A 26,032-nucleotide genomic window follows, 5' to 3' on the forward strand; every position below is an offset into this window, starting at 1 on the left:
AAGCCTGGTTACTGTTGGTAGGATTCTTGTGTTTGCCTTTCGCCATCTTTTGCTTTTTGGTGTTAGATATTCTTAGAATCTCTGGCTAGAGCTTGTCCTGTCCCTGCTGCCCAGCAAGTCCCCTGCGACTCGTGGGGCCTGTTCCTCCAAGATGGCTGTTCTGATCTCAGAAACTCACCCAAGAGAGAATGGTGGATCCTGCCTGGGTCTCTGGCTTAATGAGCTCTCTGGAGGTAGGCCCTCCACTTGCAGGGAAGGGGCAGAGGAGGACGCTGAAACCCCTCTGTCACTCGGAAGGTGAGAGGATCGTGTCCCTGCAGATCTGCGGCTCCCCTGGGAGTAGTGGGGCTTGTGGCTCCAGGCTGGCTGCTCAGGTCTCAGAAACTCACCTGAGAGAAAATGGCGAATCCCGCCCGGGTCTCTGGCTTAAGGCGCCTCGGGCTGGCTGCTCCAGTCTCAGAACCTCACCCGAGAGAAAATGGTGGCTGCCGCCTGGGTCTCTGGCTTAATGTGCTCTCTGGATTTAGACCCTCCACTTGCAGGGAAGGGGCAGAGGAGGACGCTGAACCTCCTCTGTCACTTGGAAGCTGAGAGGATTGTGTTCCTTGAATGGATTGTTTACAACTTAAATTCTTAAATTGTTTAAAAGCAAAACAACAACAAGCCTCTCCATTGCTTGCCACATAGGAGAGTCTGCTTGGAGAATGAGCGACAAAGGCTTTAGAGAAATACAAATTGGGTTTTTTTGTGGGTTTGATTGGTTGGTTGGGTTTTTTGTTTGTTTGTTTGTTAGTTTGTTGTCTTGAAATGGTATGATTTTGCTAATGCTGCAATTGAATCTGTTCTTATATCGAGATATAGGCAACAGGTCAGAGGTGCAAGGAACGAAGTAAGCATTTATGTAAGTTGTGCCCTAGACCCATATACATTAGCAAAATCTTATAAAATATCCCAAATTCAGAAATGGTAAATCCAGTGAACAGCTTTTGGAATAATGCTGGCATACACCGTACAGCCTTGTCCAAAACAAAGTATTTAAGTCTTCTATAAATAAATAAATAAAATAAATGTGAGACTCTGGTAAAGTGCTTACTATGCAGGATAGCTGATCTTAATTTGGTCACCAAAATCTAAGTGGCAGCAAATGTTTCTAATCCCAATGCTGGAAAGGTAGAGATACGCAGGTCCAGGATCATGATGCCTAACTAGCATCTCTCCATTAAAAGTTCCAGACACATGAAAGATTGTGGCATGAAAATCAACAAACAACCAAACAGGTAGAGAGTGCGTGAGAGATGACAATTAAGGGTGACCTCGTTCCTGCATATGCATATGAGTATTGGCATGTGCACATATACATTACACACACACACACACACACACACAAACACACACTCACACACACAAAATTTCAAATCTTTCATGGAATTTAAATGTGTAAATGGAACATTTGCTGTCTCAAAAAATTACTAAGCACATCTATTCCCCAAATTTGTTTTTCTTTACTAGCATTAGAAATATTATTTTTAGGAAAAATTAATAGACTTTGGGGATTAGTGGGTAATTTGTATGTTGAAAAAGAAGATAAAAACCAGGAACCAAAAAGTTGTCAGACTAAAATTACTTGAGCTACATAGATGAGTGAAAACAGCTTGGCTCAGAGACCTTGCAATTATAATCTCTCCTTTCATGTAAAGAAGGAGCACCTGAATAAATCTCAAGAGAATTTTAGAAATCACATATTTTATAAATCAAATGAAAAGGATCTTGTATCTTAGCACGTGTGGTCATTTACACTTAGATTCCATTCCACAAAATAAAATTTATCTGAATTTGCCAAACTGAATTTATGTAAGTTTTAAGTAAGCTATAAAATATTTGTCTATATATTACAGTACAGTATTTTGAAGAAAAAGAATCCTTAATAGATCCAATTTAGGTATGCTTATATTAAGTAATCAACTGATCAATAAAAAGTAGATTTTTTTTTTAAAACCTCTACATAGTCAATCTCAATATTGACAGAACTCTGTGCTCTGGAATCAGTAACTTTTTTGAACATATTCAAAGACAAGTTTTTAGACCTTGGTTATTCATAAAAGACTGTTCAATAATTAATATAAGAAACTGTTTTGTCTTTGTTGGACTTGTCATAAACCTGTTTTCTTTTTACTCATTATACTTCAATGCTGTAGATTCAACATGTCTAATATACATAGATCACCTACATTTATAAAAATTTATTGACAAAGAATATAAATTCTGTATATAACTTCCAGATAATTTTACTTACTCTGATAAAATAATCTTAGGAACTGGTTTGTTTTTGCTACTGGAAGACTTTAATCAAACATCAATGTCATTCTCTAAATAAAAGCACCCTGACTCCATGGCAGTGATCTTTAACATTCAAAAGTCAATTTCACTATGGTAAGAGAGCATTAGTGAAAAGTTATTCATACATAGAGAATGACATTTTGCTTTGTTTTGCTTTGGTTTTGGTTTTTAAAGGCAGGGTTTCTTTGTGCAGTCCTAGCTGCCATGGCTGTACATGCCACTTGCTGTTTAGAACAGGCTGGCTGCAAATTCAGATGCTCTGCATCAGGAGTGCTGGGATTTAAAGCATACATTACCACCACTTGGCTGAAAGTAACAATTTTATTGTTTATAATGTTCTTAGAAGGTGAAGTTTCTTCATGCAGACTGAATACATTGTAGAAGATTTAATTAAGACATAGTTTTTTGTTAGAAATAATATATATTTAAAGAAAAAGAAATAAAATAACCCAAATCAATTCTGCCTGTCAAAAATTTATGACTAACTTACATTGTTTTTGTTTTGTTTTGTTTTGTTTTAGTTTTTTGGTACCACCAACCAACAGCAACCTAAAGGGCCTTGCTTATTCATAGTATTGGGGTGTTTTTTCTTAGCTACCTGTACAATTCTTCTTGGGAACATTGTCAGCACAAGTAGGATAATTTTTTTAAAATGTATATACACATGGGCTTATACTTAGTCTGCATCTAAGATCTATAAATAATGAGTATTATTTGTTTCATTGATATTATTTTTGTTGCTATTGTTGGTTATAGCATGCACTTCAATGTATGATCCCAGAGATCCCAGAGAATCATGATTCTATGGTTCCAAACCACAATTAATTTACCTACTAATGACTCTTGCACCTCATACTCATGGAGCATCAAGGAAGAGGTAGAATAAAGATTGTAAGAGCCATAGGACCACGAAATCAACTGTGATATATTTCCTCGAAATGATTGCAAATTACATTTATTATATATCTACACATTTTCTATATTACTGTATAATTTAACCAAAACACAAAGAAGTACATCACCCTTATGCATGCTAAAATATAAGAAGGAAATCTGTCCCATGAGTAGAAAAAGATCTACAAGCAACTGAAGAGTGCTGAGAGAGAAACTTGCCATTTAACTGATAATCCAATATTAAGTGGCAAAACATGAAATAATATACATACAAAGAACAATAAATAGATTCAGAAGGTTGTATTTTTATTTTTAGGATAGTAGAAATATATTTAGTCGTGAAAACAAAAACTAAAGAAAACAAAAAATATGATTTTGAGATGAAGGAACAAGAGTTGCACAAAGGGATTGGAGAGATCACAAGAAGTAGCTGTATTTTAATTAAATGTTTTAAATAGAAAGGTAAAATACAGTAGGGGTTAACTTAAATTGCAAATCATCAATTGAATTCCAACCACAGGTGTCATAAAAAGTTACCAGCTACAAGGATATCAACTTCGGTATAAATTCCTGTCCTTTTTAGTCAGAAGTATTGTACTTTTAATATACCTTTCTGCCTCTTTTAAGAAAAGAAATACACCCAAAATGCAAAAGGTAAAGTTGTAAAATGGCACTCAGTTTTAATAGTTGGCTAATATTTTTTTTTTTACCAAATAGCTCAAAATAGAACTATTGAAAATGTGATACATAATGCAGAGACTTCTATCAGTATTTTATGACAATAGAGAAATAAGGAGAAAGAAAGCGTCTTGTTCTCTTAATTTTTTCTCACTAAAAATCCAAATAATTCCAGTAGTAGTTTAGTCCATACACATTATCTGTTAACATCACTTGATAAACTCATTAGCAAGTACAAGTATTTCACTAAAGAACTGGTTGAAACTGCTCATCAAAATATGAATGAAAGCCATAAGTACTTATCATTCAAAAATGATCTTTCAACCTAGTTTGACTTATTGTTTATAATAGGGCCATGATTTGTCCCTATATACTAATTGTCCTTTAAATTTTCTGAGGTTTTGATTTTGTACATGCATCAAGAAACTCTATTCTTTGCAAAAGGACTTAAATATGAACTCTAATTTTGACAATAATGGTCAATTATTATACAGTTTATTGATAAAATTATATAAAATATAAAATATAATTTCAAAGAATGAGACAAGGAGAAATGTTGGAGTATCTTCTAGTAAATTTAATAACATATTAAAAAAGAAAAAATATCTGATGATGGCTGAATAAGACACAGATCTCCAAGTATAGAAGAATATGGTCAGGAGTCACTTTATCACTTTTTCTTTTTAAGACTCATAGTATGTTGATTTAATTTATGTCTCTGGTTCTTGATAATCAAAGTAGTGTGGAAAATGGATTCCATCTCATATAGTGGGTCCTAAGTCAAATCAGACATTAGTTTGTTGTAGAGAAATTTTATTCCAGTAACATTGATACTCTGGCAAGAGATCCCATCAAAGAAATTCTAGGTCAGTGTGATCCCATGGGAATGACATACCTTTAATCTCTCTGGCTGGAATAAAGACACACCCTTAGTACACAATTTTAATTCCCAAATAATGAAGGTGAATTTTGTAGAATGAAGAGGCCATGTTTGTATGTGACTTCTAGTTGTATATAACTTTCAGAGAAATGGATGGAACTTGAAAATATCAACCTGAGAGAGGTAACCCAATCACAAAAAAAACACACACACACACATTGAATGTTCTCACTGGTAAGGAGATATTAGACAAAAAGAAGCTTGGAATAACCATGATACAACTCACAGACCATATGAAACCCAAGAAGAAAGAAGACCACAATGAAATGTGGATGCTATAGTCCTACTCAGAAGAGGGAAGAAAATTATCTCAGAAAGTAGGGGGAGAGAGGGGAATCTGGGAGAAAGAGAGAGGAGAGAGAGAAAAAGGGAGCCAGCTGAAGATGGAGAAGATGGAGGAGAAGTATAGAGAGTCAGGAATTTGAAAGGAAGTGTGTAGCCATGGGGGTAGCCACTATAAATTCCCAGATACTAGGGACACAAGAGGTTCCCCAGACCCAATAGGGAGGCCCTCACTCAAAATATCCTACAAAGGGGAGATGGAACTTGTAGAGACCACATCCAGTGGATAGACACAGCCCCCAGTTGAGGAATGAGAACACCCACCCACCTCAAAAATATTAACCATCCAGAGAACGCCCCAACTAGGTATACATCCCACCTAAAGACACCAAACCCAGACTCTGATGCCAAGAAGCACTTGCTGACAGGAGGCTGGTATCATTGTCCCCTGAGAGCATCTCCTGGAGCCTGACCAATGCAAATGTGGATGCTGGCAGCCCAACATTGGACTGAGCATGGGGACCCCAATGGAGAATTTAGGGCAAGGACTGTAGGAGCTGTAGGAGCTGTAGGAGCTGAAGGGTTTTACAACTCCATAGGAAGAACAATATTTACCAACGAGACCCCCCAAAGTTCCCAGGGACTAAACCACCAAACCAAAGAGTACACGGAAGAGGGAGGGTGAAGGGGGGGGACCCATGGCTCAAGCTAGATATGTAGCAGAGGATTGCCTTGTTGGACATTAACGGGAGAAGAGGTCCTTGGTCCTGTGAAGGCTCGATGACCCAGGGTAGGGAATTGCTAGGGTGCTGAGGCAGGAGTGGGTATGTGGGTGGCAGAGCACCTTCATAGAGGCAGGGGTAGGGGGTAGGGAATAGGGGGTTTTTGGAGGGGAACCTGGGAAAGGGGATAAAATTGGACATGCCAATAAATAAAATAACCAATAAATAATCAATAAAATAAAAAAGAAGACAAGAGAAGGCAATTTGAATCTGTTTGGTTGGAGAGGAGCTTGGGTCAGAAGAGTTAACTTGATCCAGCCAGCTAGAGTTCAGACAGAATTAGAAAGGATGAGTTTACTCAGCAATAAGCCTCCAAGTTGACAATTACAGTTGGTTACCCACATAAGCTTTGTACTATCTAGTTCTAGAATATTTTTGAAGGATATATTGTACATCAAAGGTTTTGTGGCTGTTTCACTGTTTACATCTATCTTTAGGTATCATATACATTATCTTCCCATACCAAAGTCATTAAACCAAAGGGTTGAAGGTTCTATGTAAGCACCATCTCAACTTCACCATGTTCAACAAGTCTTGTGTGTGATATCTTCAGCAAAGGGGCCTTTCTGTCAATTTGTAGAGAGAAACCTATTTTATTGGCAATGATCTGTGATGCTTGTGAATTTCTGTAGGACCCATTTGGCTTACAGCTCAATCGGATGTAATACATTCTCAATACACAAAGCTTCATTTGGTGACAAGAGATGGCCAATTGGAACTCTGTATCCCTCATTATTTGGACACTTTGTTACAATTGCCTTCATATGTGTTACAAAGTTTCCAGTCTGCTAGGATTCCATACTATTTCACAAATGCCACTCAATTCAAGCAGTCTTTCCTTCTATTCCCTCTCTCAACTCTATCTTTCTTTCACTCCCCAACTAATCCTCCAGTTACTGTTCCCCCTGACCACAATCCACTTATAAAATCTACTCTACATCCCCTTACCAGGGAGATCCATGTCCCTTCCTGCCCTGACCCATCCCTTACTCTATACCTAACCTCTGTAGTCTATGATTTGCAGACTGGATTATCATTACTTAATGGACAATATGCACACATAACCAATGCACACCACATTTTTCTGGGTCTGATTTACCTAAGAATGTATGTATAAATATACATACATATATTTATATGTATGAGCATATATTTATATGCATGCTTGTAAATCTCATGATGTAATCTTTCTAACAGCTTACTAATACTCCATTGCATGAATGTTTCACATTTATTTTTTATTCATTCTTCTATTGAAACATATTTGAGTTGTTCTCAGTTTCTGGCTCTTTATGAATACAGCAACAGTGTGCATGGATGAGCAATTGACCTAGTGATAGGATCAATCATGCATCATTAGCATGTATGGCCAAGAGTAATATAGCTGTACCTTGAAGTATTTTGAGTCCCAATTTTATGATAACATGCCATATTAATTTCCATGATCATTTTAAAAGTTTGAACTTTTGCCAGCTAAGTATTACTGTTTCGTAATCCACTGTGCTTATTCCATATCCTCATCAGCCTGTACTGTAACTTGTGTTATGATCTCAACCATTCGACATGTGGTTGCCTACCACTGTAATGTTTTTGTTTTATCTCAGAATACAGAAGGGTGTTCTTTACTAATGAGAGACAGAAAGAGAGTAGATCTGGATGGGAGAGGAGGCAGGAAGGAACTTGGAGAAGTAGAGGGAGAGGAAACTGCAATCAAGATATATTGTATGAGAAAAGAATCTATTTTCAATAAAAGTGAAAAAATAAAGGAAAGGAAATGAAAAGCATCTGCTTTTGTGCAGTGGTGTAAGTGGTGTGATGCTTGTAGATGCTGAAACAGTCAGAAGCTCAAACGGAAACACCAAACTTGCAGAAGCAGATGCTGAAAAGATAGAACACAATAAAGCTCTTGGAGGAAGCACCAAGATAGAGACACTTGTGTATGAAAATAAGGAAACTATATTTAAAAGAGAGAGAGAGAGAGAGAGAGAGAGAGAGACAGAGAGAGAGAAAGAAAGAGAGAGAAAGAGAGAGAGGGGGAGAGAGAAATACCTTTATAGTTCAACTATTTCAGTTTTATTTTTTAGTTATTTAAACAAAATCAACAAAATAAAAACAACAAAAAAACCTATGTTACATTATATATCAATGAATAATTTCTACAAAAATTCAAAATAATAAATAATCATTGGAAAGATTTCCAAATTGACATATCATTACCCAGGTGGATTTATTTGCTTTCTGAATTTTCTTGAACAATATTTTCTACCCTTATTTTTATTATGTTGTTTGAAGCTTCTAAAATCAGGTATAATTCATAAATATGAATCTTTTATAAATTGAACTATTTATGAATTAAAAAAGAAATGGTGTTTTGTTCACTGTATAAATGTGACTTTCATAACACAGAAGCAAGTTCCAAGGATAATTGGGTTTGAAAGAACATACTTTGATTATTTACGATTTTTCATTAAAGAAACATTGTGCTAGTAACTCCTATGTGAAAGTATCAACTCATTAAAGATAATTTAAAGCTATTATCAAAAGTATCTGTTAAGCCATAAATGAGCCAATTCCTTAACCATGCATTATCTAAAGATATCACAGACCTGTTGTAAGGATACATCAAGGCATATCATTATGTAAATATATCCTTAGATTAAGAACATAATACAGCTATGTGCAAATATACTAAAAAAAATTGGCTTATAGATACGTATATAAAACTATTAAAAGGGTATATTCTGGGTCAGTCCTTATATTATCAATATGATAAATGTTGAAACCTTTGGATTTGAGATGTGGGAGATAAAATTATCTAATAATTTAGCTAAATTCATTTCACACTAACAAGCAGTTGACATGCCATGGTCTGAATTTTATGGCAATACTTATTTAAAGAACCAAATTAAATGAAAGCTAATAGCCATTTTTTATGACCTTTTTGAATATATGTTCCAAAAGCAATGAGCCTCAACACAATTTTTTTTTGTTTTTCTTTTTTCTTTCTTTCTTTTTTTTTTTTCTTTTTGGAGACAGGGTTTCTCTGTGTAGCCCTGGCTGTCCTGGAACTTATTCTGTAGACAATGCTGGCCTCGAACTCAGAAATCGCCTGCCTCTGCCTCCCAAGTCCAGGGATTAAAGGTGTGTGTCACCACTGTCCAGCTAAGCCTCAATACAATTTAGTAGTTAATAGAAAATCCAAAATGGACTACTACAAAATTTCAGTCAACTTTAAAAGTATAAAAGATATTTTTACCCTTATTAATATCCAATTGTCAAAGGTTACACTTGGAAATAGTATTTCAAAACAAAGTAAAAATGTCACCTTTTAATGACACCCACAAGTCTTTGCATGTATACAAGTAAACATTGTATGTATAATATATAATTGTATATATTATATACAATTATAAATTTATAAAGGTTGAAGTTTTTTTCTAAAACTGACATGAGATACTTTTAATTATTTTTAATTGTAAAATTAAAGCATATGTTTCCATTTTTAGCTTTTTTTTTTTTTAAAGCTAAGCTGAAGACAGATTCATCTCACATTTGGGGAAAAAATAAGACTTTTACTTGTTTTTCATCACTATGTGAGCATGGTTACAATAATGTATTTTTTTCCTAAGTAAGTTATATCTATACTTATGAGATTAGTGTCTGAAGAGAACAGAATGACTGGGCTTTTCTGTCTTTGAATGAAATATACAGCTTATTATACACATAGAAAGTAACTAAATTATATGAATATTAAATACAGCGTATAATGACAGAGTATTAAAAATAGAAAATAATTGACTTAACATATTTTCACATAATTAAATTCAATCTGGGGTACATTTTTCTAATAATAATTATTTCTTCAAATTTTCATTTTTAATATCAAACATAATTTTATCATAGGATTTTATCATACTTCAGGAGAGAAAATACCTGTTATCTCCATTTATTGGCTTACTTAAAAAGCCTAATGATTAAGATTTCCTAATGATTAAGAGTTGGGAATACCCAAGATACAATCTACAAACCACATGAAACTTAAGAAGAAGGAAAAAAAGTGTGGATACATCAATCCTTCTTAGAAGAGGGAACAAAATACCCAAGGAATGAGTTACAGAGAAAACGTAAGGAGAAGAGACTGAAAGAATGACAATCCAGAGACTGCCCCACCTGGGGATCCATCCCATATACAATCACCAAACCCAGACACTATTGTGGATGCCAACAAGTGCTAGCTGACAGGAGCCTGATATACCTGTCAAGAACTGTCAGAGTCTCTCTGACAGTTCCTGACAAATAGAAGTGGATGCTCACAGCCATCTATTGAACTGAGTACAGGGTCCCCCAAAGAAGGAGTTAGAGAAAGGACCCAAGGACCTGAAAGTGTTTGCAGCCCCATAGGAGGAACAACAATATGAACTAACTAGTATCCTCAGAGCTCCCAGGGACTAAACCACCCACCAAAGAGTACACATGGTGGGACTCATGGCTCCAGCTGCATAAGTAGCAGACAGAGGATGGACTTGTAGTGTTAGGAGAGGACCTTGGTGCTGTGAAGGTTCTATGCCGCACTGTAGGGGAATGCTAGGGCCAGGAAGATGGAGGGGTGGGGTGGTGAGCAGGGGGAGGGAGGAGGGAATAGGAGATATTTCGGAGGGGAAACCTGGAAAGCGGTGAACATTTGGAATGGAAATAAAGAAAATATTAAAACTAAAACAAAAACATTTAGTGAGAAACATCTTCCAAGAAGAAACTGGGAGTTGATTAGACACTGTACTGGATTTCAAAATACATTTACTCAAACTGGCTGTACTAGCCAGACTGGGAGAAACAGCCTTCACCATGAATGAGCGCAAATTTTATTATTTGGTTACTCAATACAAAGCAGTAAGCCTTGAAATCTTCTGTATGTAATAAAAACAAAAGGGAAGGGAAGAACAATGGAACTATACTATACTTTTTCTTTTATTGGAAATGTTTTTCTTTCTATTTAATATATAGTATATATTTCATACTATATTTCATTGTATCTTTTCAAACTGCATTTGTAATATATTCTGATTGTGGTTTGCTCTCCTCCAAATCGACCTAGTTCCTTCCCACTTCATCTCCTTTTCAGATCCGCACCTGTTTTGGCTCTAGTTAGGGAACAAATGGGCATCTATGGAATAATAGTAAAGAAACTTTAAAAAGTGGAAAATAATAGAAAAAAGGAGAAGAGGAGAGAAGAGGGGAAAAAACAAAAAGTAAAAAAAAAAAAAAAAAAAAAAAAAAAAAAAAAAAAAAAAAAAAGAAAAGAAAAGGAATTGGATTGATCAAACAGAAAAAACAATGCCAAGAAAAAAACAAAAGAAACTCACACAGATACAGAGTCACACATTCCCTCAGACAGGAATTGCTTAAAAACTCCAAATCAGACGCCAAAATACATATGCAAAGAACATCTACTGCTTCTTCTTCTCCAGAGATACTGAGTCCTGAGGGCATGAGTTTGCTGGGGACACTCCATTCCAGACTGAATGTTCCAGGACCTCACACTGTCTGCACTTTGGCTGTACATTTCTATATTTGTTCTCATCTGCTACAGGATCAAACTTCTCTGATGGTGTCTGAACAAAGGGGCAAGGCAATGGTCTATGACTATAGCAGAATATTATTTTGATTCATTTTATTGCTGTGTTCCCTCTGTAAAAGATTACTATGCACACACAAACACACAGACACATACATGTGTGTGTGCCCACGTGTATGTGTGTATATATATATATGCATACTATATATGTGTATATAGACATATATATTCATATATACATATAATCATATAATCATATATTCATATATTCCAAAAAATGGAATTCTCCTTAATCCATGAAAATGCTTATTAACACCCATTTACAGAAACATGCCAATAGCAGGCACAGAGAGTATGTGCCTTATTAACATTACTCATAGAATTTACCAACACTAGAAAGTTCTCCTTGACTACAGATCTCTTTGTTTAGCTTTTGTGGAAATCCTACAGGAAGAAGATGTTGGCCACAAGATACACCTTGTCACCACTAGTAGTTATATCCCTTAGAAAGCAGTTCATCTCATATGATATTCAACATAGATGTAGAGTCATCACCTGCCTACATTTTGTATGTTATCTAAAAGGATGGTTTGCTTGATCATACAACTGTCTTTTAACCACTGTGATGTATGAAATTCTGTGTGATATTAGCATGTTGTCATCTGTCAGGTAGTTGCATACTTCTTGTGAGTGTACTAGAATGCTAAATACTTTAGTGATATAAATTTCTTTGATTATTTGGCTTCGTATTAAAAAGTTTCTTGCTTGCATAATAATACAGTGTTTTAGTAAGGTAGTATATAAAGTAGCACATATTACTTTAATCCATTTATCTATAGCTTTTGCTGTTCTTAAGCTTCATTCTCACTGCGTCATTAAGAAATGCCTTGAAAAAGAACTATAATAGTAGAAGAATATTTTGAACGTCCCAGTCAGACCTACCTGGGTGATAAATGTTGGATACAATTGAAGAGTCTTAAAGAGTATTCAAATTGCATTAATTATAATTATTTACTGCTTTACAATTCAGATAAATATAAGATTTTCAAGTAAATACATAAAATTCTATCATTTTCATTCTTTGGTAACAGAAATAAATGTTCATATTTAAGCAAAAGGCATATTAATAAAAGAATGTTAAATAAAAGGACATGTATAGTTATACTAACAATTGATGGCACAGCACATTTTGAACATGTATTACAGTTTATTATGTTATGAAAAATTTGTAACACCAATAGAAATAAATTAATTTGTATTTGTCTGTGAGTTTTATTTGTTTTATTTGTGCATGTGTGACAGTATGTTTATGTGCGGCATATGTATTTGTAGTGTATACATACATTGATTTGTGGATGCTATAGACATTTAATTTCCTACTATATTATGCTCCACCTTGTCTTTTAAAGAAAGGATCTCTCACTAAATCTGGAGATAAGCTAGTAGTCAGTCAGCCCTAGAAATTCTCGTATCTGTTCACAGTAGCAAGTAAGGTTCATCTTAGGTGGCATTTACACAGGAGCTGTAGAGTTTTGAACTTATTTCTTTAAGATCTCACAGAAAGAGCTGTTCACATATAGAAAGTGTATACTCTCTAGATAATGCTTGACAATGATACCATTAATCATAATTTGTGCTTCCCTCAGAAATGAAGCATAGTAAGCAGCATGGATAACATCACTGAAACATACAAACAGGATATAAAAGCATAACAAGGTATAAATTCCATAGCAGTGGGCAAGGTAGAATCAGAATCCAGTGGCTATTAGGTAACTACAGAAGCAGAGATGCGGATATTTCATTTCATAATTTCTAGGAGTCTGTATTCTATACAAGTTACGTCAACTGAATAAGAATTACTACTGACAACTCTAAGTAGCATCTACAAGAGAGCTGTTTTTTTTTTAAAAATTTGTTCTATAATAGAAGAAAACTCCTCTGTAATCTAATATGCATGAGGTATTTGGGTTGTCTGTGGGCTCAGGGAGAGATGAAGTGCAAATGGTTAGGCATTGGTAATAATCTATTTGTGCACATGCTAATGACCCAAACATAGAGTAAACCTGTAGTAATCTGATCTTCTCTTCTTTATAAATGTAACACAACAAATAATTTGTTGGTGATATCTGAATGTCTCTACAGAAATGTAGTAAATTTCAAAATGTTGGATTTTTAAGGAGAAAATAGAAAGATGTCATTATTAATTATTGTTTAGGTATGTATTAAATGTAAATATAGACTAGGTGAGCTAGAGAAACAATATAAAATAGAGAAAAATCAAACAGACAGGGTCCAGAGTTTTTTCCAAGAGTAGTCCAGTATTTCAAGTGTACTCAGGAAAAGAGGCTATTAAATAATATAGAAAAATACCAGGAATATTTAAAAAGACTAAATTCTTTAAGCACTGCTGAGAAGGACTAAAAAATGAAGACAGAGCGACTTCCATTGATTTTGGCTAAGACAAAGCTCTTAGTGACCTTAACAGGATTCTAAAGGGTATGTTGGAAATTGGATTAAGTATCTTAAAATATCATTGGCAAAGAGAATGTCTCAGCATTTTATCATGTGATTTTTTTAAGAAGTAAATGAAAAATAAGACAGAAAGCAAAAAGAGCTATGTATCTCCTATTGGGGTATAATTTAGGAGGAGTAAAAAGAATGTAAATTGCAAGGGAAGTATATAAGAATTGTCTTGAGGTAGGCAGATTTCTGAGTTCGAGGCCAGCCTGGTGTACAGAGTGAGTTCCAGGACAGCCAGGACTACACAGAGAAAACCTGTCTCAGAAAACAAACAAAAAAGAAATTTCTCTGGATTATACCTATTTACAAGAAACAAAAAGAATCTAACACAATCTAGGCAAGAGAGTCAGACAGTAAAAGCCAGCCTCTATCACAGCCTGTTGGAGGCCAGACTGGGTTCCATGAGACATTGCCTCAAACAAGTGAAGAATGTGAAACCAGTCTGAATGTGAGGAAAACATTAGTGATGAGAGAACAAGAGAGCTCATATTTCTCTGAGTCAAATTTGATGCTGTCTGTTTTTTGAACATGCAGAGTTCTTCAGCATACCATAATATGGGCTATGATCATATTTGCCAATTCTTCCCAGTTTTTCCCAGATTAACGTCTCATTTCCCAGACACCCAAGTTTATACCATTTGCTCCTAAAGAATAATTCACCTTCCTCTAAAATTTTTGGATGTGTGGTCTTGTATTGGAATGTGGTTGGCTTAACAAGTACTATGCTCATAGAAAATTAGAGGAAACTGATTCTCCCTCTATTAGGAATTCCACTTTCCACACTGTGGTTTTTTTCTGTCTTGGGCTTGCACAGTCTGTGTGCACAGCTGCAATTTTGATGAGTTCATACACACACACACACACACACACACACAAACACAGAGTCATTGTTATGTTCATAAATTAATAAATAATTTAAGGTTCATCAATGAATTGTCTATTTTCAACTGATAGTGTTTAAAATAAAGACTTGTAACTGACCAAAGCAAAAAGCTAGGAGAATTTTTTTTTTTTTATTTTGAGACAAGATTCTTCATTACAAATGAAGATAGAAGAAAATAAGACAGGAAACATAAGGTATAATGCTGGTACTGAAGAACAAAATAAATCTAATTTGATGGTGACCACTATACTAAGTACAATTTCCCAATGGAAATTGATTTTTCTTTAAATTTAAGCTTACAGCAGTCCGCGGCACTCATTGTCCTCACCCAGTGGCTTTCACAATGGAGATGAATTAGTTCATTCATTCATTCACAAACAACTCCCATGTAAGTAGAAAGCAAAAATGGAAGAGCCACAGTGAAAAATCTCTTTAAAAGAAGTAAACTGGTGAAAATGTACAATAATTGTGATTTTTAAATATTCAGCCATTTAAGATGATTGGCTGTTATGTTCTCCTCATAAGATCAGGAGTAATTGCTGAGTAGTACTCCACTGTGTAAATGTACCTCATTTTCTGTATACATTCCTCAGTTGAAAAACATTTGAGTTTATAATAGCCTCTGGCTATTATAAATAAGGCTGCTATGAAAATAGTGGAGCGTGTGCCTGCTGAGTCCTCTGGTAGTACTATGTCCAATTTCCTGAGGAACTGCCAAACTGATTTCCAGAGTGGTTGTACCAGCTTGCAATCCCACCAGCAATGGATGAGTATCCCTCTTTCTCCACAACCTTGCCAGCATCTACTGTCACCTGAGTTTTTTGATCTTAGCCATTCTGTCTGGTGTGAGGTGGAATCTCAGGGTTGTTTTGATTTGCATTTCTCTAATAATTAAGTATATTGAACATTTTTTTAGGTGCTTCTCAGCCACTGATATTCCTCAGTTGAGAATTCTGTGTTTAGCTCTGTACCATTTTTAAATAGTGTTATTTGGTTCTCTGGAGTCTAACTTCTTGCGTATATGTTGGATATTAGCCCTCTATCGGACATAGGGTTGGTAAACATCTTTTCACATTTAATGAATTCATGAAGTTCTTAGGCAAATGGATGGAACTAAAAAATATCATCCCGAGTGAGGTAACCCAATCACAAAAGAACACACATAACCTGCACTCCTTGATATGTGGATATTAGCCCAGAAGTTCAGAATGCCCAAGATACAATTCACAGACAACATGAAGCTCAAGAAGAAGGAAGACCACAGTGTGAATACTTTAGTCCGTCTTAGAAGGGAGATCAAATTACCTATAGTAGGAAATACAGAGATAAAGTTTGGGGCAGAAACTGAAGGAAAGGCCATTCAGTGACTGTCCCATCTAGGGATCCATTCCATAAACTGTTACCCAACCCAGACACTATTGTGAATGCCAACAAGTGCTTACTGACAGGTACCTGTTATAGCTGACTCCTGAGAGGCTCTGACAGTGCCTGACTAATACAGAAGTGTATGCCCCCAGCCATCCATTAGACTGAGCACAAAGTCCACAATGGAGGAGTTGGAGAAAGAACCCAAGGAGCTAAATGTGTTTGCAGCCCCATAGGAGGAACAACAATATGAACTAACTAGGACCCCGAGAGCTTCATGGTCTAAACCACCAAACAAAGAGTACACATGGAGGGACCCATGGCTCCAGCCACATATATAGCAGAGGATGGCCTGTGGGACATCAATGAGAATAGAGGCCCTTGGTCTCATGAAGGCTTGATGCCCCAGTTTAGAGGTATGCCAGGACAAGGAAAGCAGGAGCAGGTGTGTTAGTGAGCAGGGAGAGAGGGGATGGAATAGGGTGATTTTCAAAGGAGATAAAATTTGTGATGTAAAAAAAGAAAACATCTAATTAAAAAAAAATGACTAGGAGCAATCAATTGTAAAGAGGGCAGCAGCAGAGCAAAGAAATTTACAAATGTTCTTTTATCTCAGGTGTGGGATGATAGAAGATAAAGCTAAATGTGACTATGTTGAAGAATATGGTGGGTAGGTTCCTGTCACATAAAATGTATGAATGAACTAGGGTTATCTGAGTAACGTGGATGATTTATTTTTAATTGCAGAATAACAGATACAAAGAAAAAAGTGGTAAGTCACAAGACAATTGGAGAATTGCTCAAGTTTATTCTATCAGTGATTTCTTCTTAAAATATTGATGAAATCAAATATTCAATGAGATAAATGCATTATCAATACTATATCATCTTTTTATACCAGACATTGGAAATTTATACCATTATCAGATGACCATTATGCTCTTGCTATATACAGACTTGAATAAATTTGCAATATAACTGAGTGTACAATGTTTTGAGAGAAAATAAAAATAACAATAACTGAAATAGAATTAAAACCTAGATATTTAGTAAATATATGGTATATACTTTAATATGTTCTTGTAGATATATAAATTCCAAATATGTTTTTTGTCTTGCCTTGCTTAGATTTAAGAATAACTTTTGGAGGGGCACGAGAGATCACTCAGATATTCAGAACATTTTTTTCTTTTTGTAGAAGACTAGATTTTGCTTCCCCGAACCAAAATATCAGCACAAAGCAGTCTGTAATTCCATTTCCAAGGAAATCTGATACCATCTCTTTCCAACGGCTACCCTGTAATTGCAATTAATGAAAAATACACTAAGACACATATGTATCCTCCTAATCAATAATTAAATGAATGAATAAATGCTATCAAGAAGAATCTCCCCTCCTAAAATACTCTCTAACACAAACACAATGACACAAATACACAAATGTAAACAACTTCAAATTATCAAGTGTCTTACAAGTGGTGGCAGGATGTAATACAATTTGGACCCCCACTACTATAATATTGATCTGACTTAAGAAACATGGCACTAATGTCCATAGTGGCTATAGAAGTTGGCATTCTCATCAGAAATGGAGGAATTTTCCCCTTGCTACACATGTTACTTGTGTTATAGATCTTAACCATTTTGTCACGTAGAAAATGGAAATTCAAAGTAGTTTGACATTTCTTTGATGACAAAGTTTGTTGAGCACTTTAAGTGTTTCTCAACCATTTGAGATTTCTCTATTGAGAATTCTCTGTTTATATCTACACGTATTTCTAACTGGATTGTTTAGATTTTAATAGATGGTTTCTTGAGTTCTTTCTATGTCTTAGAATCTTAGATATTAGACATCCATAATATATGGAGTTGAATGCTACAATAGGAAGGCTTTCTCTCTCAGAAAATTCACAATTAAACACTACCCCCATTGTCAAGGACAACTCCTGCACAGCTCACTGAATGTAGAGAGGTTTAATTGGTATGGGCTTGGAGCCTTCATCCATGTATTCAAATCTCTTTGGCATGAGAAGATACTCTGCAGTGTAGCAAAAGAGAAACATGAACACAAACTCAGCTGCAAAGCATCCACTTACAATCTAGTCTGCCTGCAAAATGTGCTGGGGTAATGGTGGTACAGTATTTGTGGGAATGACCAACTACTATCTATGCTTCTAGTGAGAAACCATGCCCTGGATAGACAGAAACTGCAATAGTGGATAGTTCAGAGACCTAGGGTAGAACCAAACATGACTGGTAAAAACAAGGAAATAGGCAAGCAAAAAGGATTTCCATTAAAACACCAAGCCATAACATATATTGCAGTAGCTATGTGCTAAGCATTGGCAAACAAATTAAATGTGGTTAGATATTTCAATCTTCACACAAACAAAAACTATTTGATTAGAAGAAACACATGCCACTGATCTATATAAGCTTTCATTTTTTTTATCTGAAATAAAATTTAAGTTCACTTGTGTTTTGATGTGACAAATCTGGCAACATTATATGAACCATAGGATTGTGAGCATGCTACTTACACATGAGTCTATTTTCTCTATCATGGGTTCATATTTAAATTTATGGAATCCATTTCCAATATTGTTTGCTAAAGAGCAATGTTGTCCTGGAAGACAGGTCTGAGAACAGCACTTGAAAGAGGATGGCCTTTGTGCTTGTGCTCACCATACATGGCTGCCATCCTAGCCCAGATCCAAAGTTTGAACCAGTCTAATATAACATCTACTCCAGCGATGAGCTGCTGGAATGAGAGAAGGAGTGGCTCCTGAAGAACAAGGTGTCATTACTAAATAGGGATGGTCCTAGACTCAATGGCCCTTCCCAGAAATGAGTCTGCTGAGGTTCAAGCCTGACCTGCTTATTCTGATGTAAGATACCATAGGTCTTTGTTTCTGCTACAAGCACCAATATTGCACCTGGAAAATCTCAGGGCATCCCATATGTAGAGAGAATCTCTTCTGCAGTGTATGGAAGCATTACCTGTCAATAAACACTGATGACCCATTAGCTTAGTCAGGAAATATGGAGTTGGAGGTTTCAGTCCAGATAGAGAAATTCTGTGATAGTCCGGTGCAGGAAGGATTTGCCTCAAATTCTGCAGAAGACTATCACATAAAAAATAAGAAGAGGTGACTGGTTGTATGGCAGGACTTAGAAGAGATTAAACTGAATAATTGAGATATGAGGTAGGTTTATTGAACCAAAGCTATTGGCCTAGGCATTTATTCATACATAAAAAAAAAAATCCGAGAGATATTATTTCTAGAAACTTCAGCACAAGTGGAAAAGCCTGTGTTTACAAATGACACCCAACCTTGGGCTAGAATCCAGACTTAAGAAAAAACCTGGAAGGACCATATTAGCAATCTGCCCTGTAGCAGCAGGCAGGCTGCTCTATAAGCAGAACAACTGAAGTCTGAATAGCATAATGTGCTTCCTTACAGCCTCTGTTGTCCAGCAAGACTGGCGACCTGCTGCCTGACACTTGAGCCAGACCTGTGAAGAGCTGGCTCAGTCTTCAGATGCTGACACTGGGCAGCAGTCTCTCCTGCAAGCCCACGCCCTTGCAGTGGGCAGATACCTCACTTTCTTGGGCCAGCCACTGCATCAGAAGCTAGCAGATATTGCTGAGAAGCTGGCACACTCTTCACAGCATGGCAGGACTGACTGCCTTTTCCCTTCAGGTGAAGCATGGTGAGAAGCTTGGCCCTTTAAGGTTTGGCCTGCACAGCAGAGAACAGGTGCAGAAAATGGGAGCCAGGCTTAGAATGAAAAACAAAAAACCCTCTGAACAGGTACAATATGCTTCAAAATATGTGTAGGTACTAAAGAAAGAAAAGAAACTGGGTATAAATAATCATAGGAAGAAATATTTAGTTTGAAAATAAGAAAGTGAATTTAAGGAGGGAGTTTGAGATTAAAAAGAAAATATTTTCTTATGCTTAAAAAAATGGAGAAAGACACAGCAACAGAAAGAACTTGGATCCCTTATAATTTTGATCCCATTATCAGTGTCTTAATTAGGGATTCCACTGCTGTGATGAGACACTCTGACCAAGGCTACTTTATAAAGAAAGACATGTAATTGGGACTGGCTGATAGTTTCAGAGGTTCATTACATTATCATCATAGCAAGAAGTATAGCATCATGCAGGCTGACTTGGTGATGAAGGAGTTAAGAGACCTACATCTTAATGCAAAGAGAGGCAAGAGGAGGCTATTGCTGGTGCACTGGGGTAGAGGGAGGAGCTTGAGCTCTAGGAGCTTTCAAAGCCTACCTACACAGTGGCACACTTCCTGAAGCAAGGCCCATCTATTCTTGCAAGGCAATATACTTTAATAAAGCTGCTTCTCATGAGCCAAATGTATTCAAACCACCAAATTCAGCATGCACATTGTTATATGTTCAACAATAATTTTAGTTGCATATATTCTCTTTAAGAAAGAGCAGAATAAAAATGACTAGATTAAGAAAAATTTTAAAAATGGAATGTTAGATTGAAGGCCATAGAACAGATATTAGAGGATTCTCTAAATCAGAATAAATAATCTTCAGGAGAATCCAATCTGAAGCCTACAGGGACAGCAGAAAAGGTAGTGAGAAAAATCCACAAAGGTTTAAAGAATTAGAATGGCAACCCATAGATATGCAATATATTAACTAGGCAGTGGTGGCGCACACCTTTAACCAGCACTTGGGAGGCAGAGGCAGGTGGATTTCTGAGTTCAAGTCCAGCCTGGTCTACAGAGTGAGTTTCAGGACAGCCTGGGTTACACAGCGAAACCCTGTCTCAAAAAAACAAACAAACAAAAAGAAATGTAATATATTGAATTAAGAGTACAGAGTATGATTTATGCTACCTTAGAACAATGTCATACAGTAGTGTATAAGTTTCATTTTGTAGAATTTGGAGAATTAAGATATCTGTACATGTTGATACACCTATTGTTGTATTGATACTATTGATACTTATTCAAAATTCTAATGGGCTTTTGCCTTAAATTCCAAAAAGACTGATTCTGAGATTTCACATTTATTAGAGTTAGTGGCTCTCTTGGACATGACTTTGAGGACTAAAGCTGATGAAATTTCAACCTATGTATCCATTAGAATACAGCAATGTTTTATACACTATGGCTTAAAATGTGTTACAGATATATCTTATAATCCTACAAGGCAAGCAATAATAATGGGATCTAATAGGATGTTTAAGGAAATTCTCATAGAACATAAGGGGTATATGAGATCTTCCAGAGAAAGATTGAATATTGTTTTATTGACTTTGAGTTTTATTGACTATGAGACAGATAATACCGCTGCTGGAATTTGGAAGGCACTGATGAAATAGATCAGACTACATGTGTCCTAACTTCAAAATGGAGGGGAAGAAATGTGTTATGCTGGGGAAGAAGCTTTGTATTTGTTTCCTCCAGAAAACAATAGCTGTGGATTCATCCCAAATTGTTAAAAATCAGATTTAAGAAAGGCAGATTCCCCTGAAAATCTTGGCTGCTCTCATAAAGAAAGAAACAAAGAACAACAAAACAGATAATATAAATTGCTGATCCTTCTATGTGGAACAACTCTGAAAGTGGATGAAACATGAAAGTTTCTCCAGCCAGAACTTCGGCTATGCCTAGCGAATAAATCTTGCTGGCTTCAAAGTCCTCCGAACTTGTCAAGCCATTCTTTAAAGTAGAATAGATAACATTTTATTTTGAAGTTTGGCTAATACAGTCCTAACTAACTTATAAAGAAAGGCAGAAAGCTGACTTCCTCAAACAGACAGATGCCCTTAAAAAACATCCAAGATTCACAGAATATGGCATTTAAAGATATTTTATTAACATAATGTTTTTTATCAATGAGGTAAGCCTACTCCTGGCAGCATTCCCATTCTACTTCATAGAAGATGATGAGCATGGACTAACCTCCATGTGAAGCTTTCTGCAAAAGTGGCAAGCGAGCCACTGAACAAAACACTGTTCCTGCTTCCCCTGCTGAGAGTAGGCCATCTAAGGTGGACAAGTGAGGATCAGGGTAGTTGACTCATGAGCTTTGCCAAAGCAGGGTAAGCAGTCCTTCATAGTTCCTTCTTCACAGGAAAATATGTGAGATATTCTTGTCCAGATGTCAAAAGATGATGCTCCAATGGTAGAGAGAAATTGGGGGGAACTATCCAGGCATCTAGGTTTCTGTGTCATTTCTATAATTTTGGAAGCTGCTTGCCTGCACTTCCTGTATACGTATTTATCCCATCTCAGGTATCTCATGAGGTTGAAGAATAGATAGTCTTACAATGAAGCTTAAGTTGTTTAATACTTAAGAAAATGTTCTTAAGTCTAAGAAGTTGTTTTAGGTAAGTAACATAAATTGTCTTAAAACTAGATTTAGGCACAGAACTCTGAAGTCACCAAGATAGGATAGATAGTAGAATACTTTCTCCAAGGTTGCTAAACACATATGGACTAGATATTATGAATGTAAAGCTTACTGCATAATTTTCATAATTGTTATTATTGTATATAGTTTATAATTGTAAGAGAAAGAGCGTTTTACTTGACTAAAACAGGGAAATGTAGAGAAAATCTCTTGTGCAATTTATCTGAGCATTACTTGTCAATAAAATGCTGATGTCCTGCTAGCTTAGTCAGGAAACAGGAAGGTAGAAGTTTCAGTACAGAGAGAGGAGTCTTCTGGGATAGAGTCAGGCATGGGAAGGATGTGCCCTAAACTCTGAGGAAGACAGTTGAATGAAACTGAAGGAGAGGTAATTAGCCACATGACAGGGCTTAGAAGAGATTAAATGGGATGACTGAGTTAAGAGATTGCTGAAAATATCCAAAGCTATTGGCCTATGCATTTATTCATATATAAGACATATCAGAGACATCCTTTCTGGAAACTTGAGTCTGGGTAGAAAAGCTGAGGGTTATATCCACATAGAGGGCCAGGAGGTGTGCTGCTGCCTGGAGCTCACACAGAACCTAACTCTGGACTCCCTCCTGAGTTAAAAGATCGCCCTGATTCTGGATAACAGTAGGATATTCAAGATACATCTCAGAAATGGTCCAGTATTTATGGTGTGTCAGAGACCAGAAACCTTGATCCAGACTAAAACCTCACTTTCCCATGAATATTACATGTAAAGGTTACTGAAAAACAGTGGCAACTACAAGAACAACAACACAATAAAGAGTAACACACTGCAGTTTCCACTTCCACTATGACAAAGGAATATGATGCGGGAAGTAGCAAAATGAACGGACTGAGCATTGAATGAGCAGGAAGAAAAGAGGTGGAAGTAGAGACATGATGGTTGCAATAGGTGAGAGAAGGCTGCGGTGGATGGAGGAATGTAACATTGCCAAGTAGGACCAGCTGAGAGGTGTGCAAGTGGCCTGGAGAGTGCACTCTGACTCAGCCCTGAACATATACCTGGCTCTGAGGAACAACCTGATATCCAAGATGAAATACTGTTCATTTTCTGGATTAAATCGCTTCAAAAGAGCTCTGCAGTTCATGGTTTCAAAGGATGCTGGTTGGGATCAGTGATCCATTGCTCCAGGATAGGTTGAAGCTGTAGATTTATGTTGATATCCATGGTCTTACAGCAACTGAGAGCTGTTTTGCCATCTGTGTTATGGTGGCCAATGCAGATGACCATTAGCTGCCATCCTGAATCCATGTTGATGTTCATGGATATGATGTGCTGCCTCCAAGGGCTATATTGATGGGGATGGTCTTTCCTGCTACCTATGGCCAAGGTTAGATGTGGGAGCTGCCCTGTTGCCTAGGGCTATGAGTATGTTTGTGGCCTGTGCAACTGCCTACGGAAATGTTGATGTCTAGTGATGCCCACTGAAAACCATGGTGAGGTCCTTGGCACATGTTGATGGCAGAGACCGTGCGAATATCGATAGTCCATGTTGTCACCAGAAAACATGCATAAGTACAAAATCCATGCTTTTACATACTGTAGAGGGCACATAAGTTACTTTTGCCATGGTATTTATGACTGCACATTCACAGTTGAAAAAAGGACAAAGAAGGCTTCTGTGACAACCACTTTCCCAGGATAATCATACCCTCCAAAAAAGTAACAGTCTAGACTGAAAGCAATCAAAGAGATCTCCTAGAAATTATGATAAAGATGCTGAAATATATTTTTTCTATAATTGGTGGCTTCTGGCAGGGTTGAGGGTAGGGTTGAAATTATTTTTCTTCAAAGGGCTAGCCACCAGTGCATTGACCATGCTCCAGTAAATATATGGGAAAAATAAATTTGACTTGTTTTTTGTTTGTTTAATTGTTTTAATTTTCATCTTCTTTCTTTGTTTTTGTTTCTTTGTTTTGTGTTTGGGAGAGGGTCTAGGGAATGCAGATGTGAGAGGATAGGAAAATAAGAGTGCTGGGGGTTCATGATGTGAAATTACCAAATAACTAATAAAAACATATTATAGAAACAAAAAAGAATAATGTTGTCTCATACTATTATGATGTTCCCAACCAGTGATGATTAACATTAAAATCAAACTTGTTATACGTTAACAAGGTTGTGAACTGATATAGACATGCATAGTAGATTTTAAGCACCATAATGCATTACAGACAAAATAATAAAATAATTACCATTTTTCTCCAAGATCATGAACAATTAAGAAAATATTTCATAAATATTTGTATAAAATTATCTATATATACCTCAATGTGTAACTTCTTATTGTCAAATCCATGTTTTAGATGTTTATAATTTATTTTTAGCTTGTATCCATTCCCTCTTTCATTCAGATCTAATGGCTGATTTGATCATATCATTTAGAAAGATTAGTGAAGCACAAAATGTATTTGTCTTGCTTATTTTGTTACCAATTGAATCTACACAGAGTATAATTTTATAATAGATATGGCAGTTTTCTAGTTAAAAGCATGAATTCTTCATTCAGTATGTACTTATAACTGAAGAAATAATACTCCCTCATTACTTTTAAAATTCTAAGCTTTAGAAAGTTATCTGCAGCATTTAATGAATACTGTCCATTAACTTTTCCCTTGGTACTCCCTCTCCCCTCAAAAATATAGCTTTTCCTTATCAGCCCACTTAGAAAACTTGCCAGAAGGTAAAGAAGCACTCTAGATTGTAAAGACATTATAATCCTATAAAGTTCTTATAATTCCATAGTCCTAAGTATAATATTCACTCTTGATGCCAAGGTTGCCTACATTACATAGTTCAGATTGCCTTTAGGAAGATGTGCACTCTAGTTATCCTCTCATCTCGTTATATAAGGTACATGGAAAAGAAGGTGAATAGTAATATTTTGGATTTATCAGCCAATGCTCACCTGTAGCTAACTTAATAGCCATTAGGATCACAAAAAGAACCAGGGCTATTATTAAAATCATTTAATTCTATGACCTAATAAAATAATCATTATGAACTTACTTCCAAAAAGCATATATCTTAGTTATTTGTGGTTATGTGCATAAATGCATGCCACATTCATTTCATTGAATGTGAGTTCATTCCATGGTTTACTAAATAATTCATTATGCTGTGAATTATTTGTGTAGTAATAAGCAATTACTAAAAAAATTAATAGCACTTAATTCATTTTTAAATATCTACAAGATGAATAAATATCTGGAGCTCATGAGCATAGAAATAGATTTTAATTATAGGGCATATAGTACACAGACAACATGAAAGGAAATGAAGGATATTAAGTTTATTAAACAACTAAGTAAAGCTAGAGGA

Source organism: Mastomys coucha, unplaced genomic scaffold (assembly GCF_008632895.1).
Source record: "Mastomys coucha isolate ucsf_1 unplaced genomic scaffold, UCSF_Mcou_1 pScaffold22, whole genome shotgun sequence".
In the NCBI taxonomy this organism is placed as follows: Eukaryota; Metazoa; Chordata; class Mammalia; order Rodentia; family Muridae; genus Mastomys; species Mastomys coucha.